This window comes from Etheostoma spectabile, chromosome 9 (assembly GCF_008692095.1).
Source record: "Etheostoma spectabile isolate EspeVRDwgs_2016 chromosome 9, UIUC_Espe_1.0, whole genome shotgun sequence".
Classification (NCBI taxonomy): domain Eukaryota; kingdom Metazoa; phylum Chordata; class Actinopteri; order Perciformes; family Percidae; genus Etheostoma; species Etheostoma spectabile.
The window spans coordinates 12,546,592-12,553,408 of record NC_045741.1 but is presented as its reverse complement, the minus strand read 5'-3'; the positions used below and the strand labels follow the sequence as shown (position 1 = coordinate 12,553,408).

Sequence of the window (6,817 nt, the reverse complement as noted above, 5' to 3'; positions counted from 1 at the left end):
TTCTCTCTCCCTGTAACATTTTTGTATTTGCTCTCCTCCATTCTTTATCCATAAATCTTCAACATCAATGTCTTCCCACTTCTCCACCCTGGCCACATTGGTCCATCTTCTGTCTGTGTAAAGGGCCGAGCACTGCAGCCATTTCCCAGTCCGTCTTTCAGTACAGCCTCTATCCAGAGGAATGCTAATAGTTTGCAACCTGACCCAGTGTCGCTCCAGTGCTACCCAAACAGGGCAGTCCAACCATCCTGAAACCAACACCATGAATGTTTCCATCACTCATATTGAGATATCAGTATCTTTATAGTTAGAAATCATCCACATTTTACCAGTCCTTCTCCAGCTGCTGCCCCCATAACTCTTGCTTTGCTGGGTCTCAAGCAACATATCCGTCTTATTTTTGGGCCCATATCTACACAGTGTTTCACTCTGAAAGAAGATACACAGAGATGGTTGATATGATGCCACTGGAGGAGGCACACTCGGTAGAACATCAATCATGATGTACAACACTTGGATTTTTGACATTTCAACAGCTTGAAAACTTGTTGCCGAGGTAAAATCAAAGCAAAATCCCTTTTCTGCATCAGCAAAGTGGAACAAGCCTATATTAATATATTAAGTAAAATGTACCTTAAAATTGTTTTAATATTTTAGCTCTGTATGATAAGGTTGTTGTTTTCTCTTTTGTAAGGATTCCTTAGTGTTTTGTCCATGGGTTTATCTGTCTGTAACATTCTGGTTTTACTTACTGGTGTTTATTGTGCCTTATTATTATTATTACACTCTTTCTCTGGAAGGCAATTTGTGCTTCTGACTGCAAGTTAGGTTAACTTAAGCAGCTAGCGCACCCCTGACCGAGAGACTTCAGTCAGGATGAGAGCGTAGGCCGACAACAGTCCCGGGAACACAGCCACAGCTAGGCCTGAGCCAGCAACTACAGCAACCCGAACCTGGCCGGCCAAAACCCCTAGGCCGAGTGCTAAGGATGCTAACATCAGAAGGTTTAATGATCCGTCAGGGAACATACCATACCAATTGGCAGTCGCCTGCGCGTGGTTGTAATCGAGTTGCAACAGCGGTCATCCAGCCCCATCCTGTCCATTCTGGAGATGCCCACCACAACCTTCCCCCCCAGTTTCCATGTGCTGGGGAGTAGGCCTATTTTACAACAACCCCTTTTCCCCTGGTAGCCTACTAAAAACATCCGAGAAGAGAACAATGTTTGTGATTTTATAGTTTTAGCTGCTGGCTAACGTTAGCATGCATGCTCTCTAACCGGTCAGCTACTACACAAATAAAACCTAACTACTTAATTGGGAAACACTGCAGTTATTTCATTAGATCGACACAACATGAAAAAAACTTTACTATAAACGGAATGTGAATCAAACTTGAATACATTAGCTCATCTCTGAACTGTGGAAAAGGACTAGGGCCACATGTAAAAATTTTATTTGAGTTCTGAGTCAGAATTCTCACATTTTTCTCAGATTCTGACTTTATTCTCAGAATTCTGACTTTAAACTCAGAACTCAATTTTTTTTCTCACACGTGGCCCTAATTCTCTTTCATCCAGTTTATTTAACAATGGTGGTTCACGGTAAAGACAACAACTCCCATGATCCCAAGCAACTTCTTCACGTCATCCAAAGTCCGTGTACATGGTATATGGTTTAATTTAAGAGACCCCTAGCGGCAGAGAATTGTATACAGTGTTGCTACGTTAAATGGTAGTTAAACCTGTGCTGTTGGCATGTAAAACGCAGGCTATTTTATGTAATTGGTATTAGTTTGTAGCTAGTTAGTTAACTAGTTAGCTAAATACAGTCAGTGTCTCAGTACAATGTGGTTTGGAAACAGTAACAGAAGAAACGTTTGAGACAGTCAACAAAAGTGCTTTGCGGTCGTGTGGAATCGTTGGTATTTTTCCCCGCTAGCTAGCTGACTAACGCTAAGTAGCTAGCTTCAATGTTGCGACAGAATACGAAAGTCTGAGGACACCGGGCGGTGAGTAATGTCACATTTATTCAACTTTGTAGCAAAATTAAATGTAACTATGTGTAGACAGCAAGTTGGGCATAAATATGTTAGAAAGCAACATTCAGGTAATTTCACTAGCTAGCTAACATTAACTTGGTTTTCTAACCAGCTAACGTTAGTTAATGTAAACCAAGAAAGGATCTGTGTCAGGATGGAAACAATTCATAATTATATTTACTGTATTGTAAATAATGTGCTAGTAACGTTACAGTATTTTACATTAGAAACCTACAAAGGCTAGGCTCAATATAATGTCTATTTTCTTTCTTCATGGTTGTTATGGACGTGTCTTTATTCCTGTTGCCAAGCAACACTGACGTTATTGATGCACATTAGCTGTGGTTGTGTCAAGGGAAGTAATGTGTTAAGCGAATCTTCTGTGTTCTGGTTTGTGTTTGAATTTGACAAGTAATGGAGATGTTAACATTAAGTTGTAAGTGAACTGTAAGTTACTGTAAGTTTCATCATCAGTGCATCATAAGTCAGATATGTCAATGAGAATACTTGTATTTTGTGATCTGAAATCTTCATTTTCAAAGTGACTTGGGATATATCAGTTTAGGGGAGATAGGATGGCTTTTTTAGAATCTGCATCAATGTGAACAAGGAGAAAAACAGTTGAAGAGTGCTAAAAATCGCTTGTTTCACTGGTGTGTATTGTATCCAGGAGACCACACTGTACAGGCTGTTGGTGCGTGTGTGTGTGTGTGTGTGGGGGGGGGCGGGCAACATTTAGATGTGCCAAAACAACGCTTAGGAAAAGCCAAGCCTTCATTAAACAAGGGCAATGATGCACTTCAAAGTCACTACCCCTCAGCACACTGGTCCACCATCTAGCCAGCGGCCACATCTGCATAACTTACTGCCTGTGTTGTATACAGTTCCTGATACACAGCAGCATGAGAGAGTTTTTCTGAGTGATTTCCAGTGTGAAGTTATGGTGTTGATTAGCGCAGTGACAGGTGCCATGATTAAAATGGCTGATAGTAATAGTGCAGCATTCATGCATTGACAACTTTGCTCTGCATGGCTTTGTGAGTGGTGATGTATGACACCATTAGGGTAACCTCAGGGCCCTGGAGGACACTTATCTCCCTCGTCACGTCCTTCACACTTCCCATTCTCCCTCCAACAAAAGGACGCCTGCTCCTCCCCAGTCTGCATGCTTATGAATTGTGTGTATGTGTGTGTGTGTGTGTGTGTGTGTGTGTGTGTGTGTGTGTGTGTGTGCACGCGTGCATGTATGTGCGTGTGTTATGTCATGTCTGTGTATGTGTTTTATTGTCCATCTCTGGTAGTGAACATGAATACTGGTTTATGTGTATCATGTTTCATTATAGCTGTGTATATTTTTTTCGATTTGTACATCAGTGTCAGGCTTAGGCTTTTTGTATATTGCAAGTGAGGTGAAAATACTGTAGTGCGACCTCATACAAAATAATATACCTCACTAACACTGAACACACTAGTTTAGTTTGCCAAGCATTTCATTGTAATATTTTAAACCCCCCTTCTTTTACTTCTTACTGAAACACATACTACAACAAAATATTATTTGATATTACAGTTCACAAAAGCTTATCATTAAAGTTACTGTTCTGTCTATAGTTTATAGTAAATAGTCATAGTTCAAATTAAGGGGTGTGCCACTGCTTGACTACATCATAGTTGCTCATGCAAAGGGATTATGGCAAAAAATTTGTGGATTGGCAAAAAGCTGATAAAGGCTCAACTATTGCCATCAAAGAACGCTTCCAGTGCTGTTGTGTTGGCTAATCAAGGCTGCATTCCTGGCTCAATCATTTGTAATGTAAATACCATATTTCTCTGTTTACCTTGTAATTGTTGTCACAGAGGACAAAATGATTGTTGCTGTGCAACTTTCCCAACTTTTTGAGCTGTAAAATCCCTTCTCCTAGTCATGAAGAACTATGCATTGTTTCTGGGATTGTGTTTCCTAATCACATCACGTCTGTGTGCATTTTCAGTTCAAACGGCTGGTAAGGCACAACAGGCAGGTTTCTGTTTTAAACAGCTCAGCTTGAGTCCCTTGATAAGTCAACATTGAGCACTGTATTCCTTGGAATCATTGTCATAATTAATACAGGCCTACTTCCCAAAATGCATCACGTGTATTTGTGCTTGTGGTGGCGTTCAAAGATAACTGTAAACACCTCTTCATGCCCATGAGGCCTGTCCGTCGCGCTGGGCTGGGCAAATGTTTGTGAGAACACCTCCATAAACATGCACATCCTTGTGGGGGTCAGCCAAACTGTCGCTGACACCTAATGCACCCCCACCACCGCCACCACTGATACTGCAGTCATGTCAACGGAAGTGTAAGGCAATACCTAGTTTTCCTAACAAGTTGAATCCAGCCGGAGGCATCCTGGCATCCCGAAACTCCAAATACATGTCCCCTCCCTACTTCAAAAATACACACACACGTATTTTTGGCAGCATGCAACCCCGTAATTATTTCAGTGGGCTGAATTTGAGACGATTGGGTTCTTAAGGTTTTGCGGAGGGCATGGAGTCAAGACACTGAGGACCAGCAAGAAAGAACCTCCGAAGGCGAAAGGATATTTAAGGGACGGCAGGGGGGGTTGAGTTTTAGAAGATTGACACATACACTCACACAAGAACACACGTACAAACTGCTGTCCCTGTCTCTCTTGAGCCCTGCGCTTCTGTCCTCAAGCCGATACCCCACTTCTGCTGATGAGAAAAACAGACACAAGTGCTAAGCCGTAGTTGAGGTGCTTACTGCGGAGTGCCAGCTTCCTCAGTTGGGGATGGTGGTTTTGTCTCAGCGTAGAGACGGAAAGCGAAGGTGTGATGGGGGGAATTTGAATGTGTTAAGAGTGTGTGGTGTCCACACGGCTATTAGCAAACAAACTTGGGTGGGGAAAGCTAAGATCAAATTCAGTGCCCTCTAATGGACAGGGGTCTCATTTATAAAACTGTGCGTAGGATCTTTACCAAAAGATCAGTCTCCTCTTAACAGGTTGTTCTATAGATGTGTCTGCTGCTAGAAGTCTGTGTGGGGTTCATCTGGTTTCAAATCTGAGCTGCTGTTAACTTGGGATTTCTGAGGCTGGTGACTCAGATGAACTTATCCTCAGCAGCAGAGGTGACTCTTGGTCTTCCTTTCCTAGGGCGGTCCTCTTGTGAGCCAGTTTTGTTGTAGTGCTTGATGGTTTTTGCGACTGCACTTGGGGACACATTCAAAGTTTTCGCAATTTTCCGGACCAACTGACCTTCATTTCTTGAAGTAATGATGGCCACTTGTTTCTCTTTACTTAGCTGATTGGTACTTGCCATAATATGAATTCTACCAGTTGGCCAATAGGGCTGTCGGCTGTGTATCAACCTGACATCTGCACAGCACAACTAATGGTCCCAACCCCATTAATAAGGCAAGAAATTCCACTAATAACTAAACATAGCAGGGAACAATCAAACATATGATGAAAGTTGATTACATTAATGACACAAATCAAGTCACAGTTATGTACATTTTATTAAAGTATTAGTTTTCATAACACATGAACATGGCTATTAGATGTTTTGACGTTAGAAATATTGTGAAATCTGACATAAGGAGCAAAAAATTGTTGTAAAATATATCTTTTAAAATGAAACTAAATCTATTAAGATGTTATTATAGCTAAATAATTGTGATCTAAGATAGGACTAGAATGATCTGCATTTAATTTGTTGTTGATGGCCCTCTTATTGTTTGAATACAGACACTTGTTGGCTTATGAAGATGGTTGTGTGGTAAGTAATGTAATGGAACAGCATGAATACAATTAGAGTAATGATTCATTGACATGTAGTTTGGTGTAAAAATGTAGGCAATGAATGTGAACCATGTAAAGGGTATCAGGCCTGTATTACAAATTTCTATTTCAAAATGTCCAAATTCAGCAATAGTTAGGTTGTCAGGTGTGCAGTGGATCATAAAATGTCAATTAAGTTATCAAAACACAGCTTTTTCTTATATTTCTGTATGTCTAATACTTGTTTTATTGGTCCATGTTCTGACATGCAACGATCCACATGGCCCAGATTACAACCCATATAACACCAGTAACATGTAATAGCACACTGAACCATCAGGACATACAGTATATACATTTTATTTTATTAAATTACCATTTTTATAAAATAAATAGGTATTACGTTTCAACAAGTCCCTCTTAGTCTAATAAACATTGTGCAGAACTTATCAGTGCTAGAAGTGCAGATCAATAGAGACTGAATGAGAGTAATAGCTTTCACCTTAAAACACACACATTCCAATTAAGCCCAGTTTTCAAACAGACACTTGGCATTTTGAGAGCTACTGTTGGGTGCATCAGTGGTTAAATAAAAACATCCAAACTGAATCACTGATTATTTGAGACCATTTTTAGAGTGCAGAAATAAGAGCTGAAACAGATGGAAAAAATGGAGAAAGCGCAGATAAATGATATCCGGCTGGTTTAATCTTCAGATAGGCCATGTTTCCTTCTCCCTACATTTGTGCTTCTTGTAGTATTAAAGTTTAGAAGTTAGATGTACAAATGACCTACAGAGATTGTGGCTCCAAAATGGCAAGTCTAAAAGGAACAACTCCGATAAATCATGGAGCGAAACCTGAGTACGGGGCTGTTGTAGGAGATTTATCGGCAGCTGTATTTTTCTAGTGTCAACTGATGTTCCATAAGACTTAGCCAGCGTCTTACATTGCTTCCACCCATGCTCTCTCCCTAAACACACATACACA

At 40.6% G+C, this 6,817-nt stretch overlaps 1 long non-coding RNA gene across 2 annotated transcripts in view; it reads left to right on the top strand.

Annotated features, from left to right (window-relative positions):
- The first annotated feature begins 1,665 nt into the window (after positions 1-1,665).
- Positions 1,666-6,817, top strand: part of LOC116696205 (uncharacterized) — a 43,151-nt gene continuing 37,999 nt past the window's right edge. For both annotated transcript variants that reach the window (XR_004333654.1, XR_004333653.1), the window contains exon 1: positions 1,666-2,010. This is a non-coding gene — a long non-coding RNA (uncharacterized LOC116696205). The remainder of the gene's footprint in view (positions 2,011-6,817) is intronic.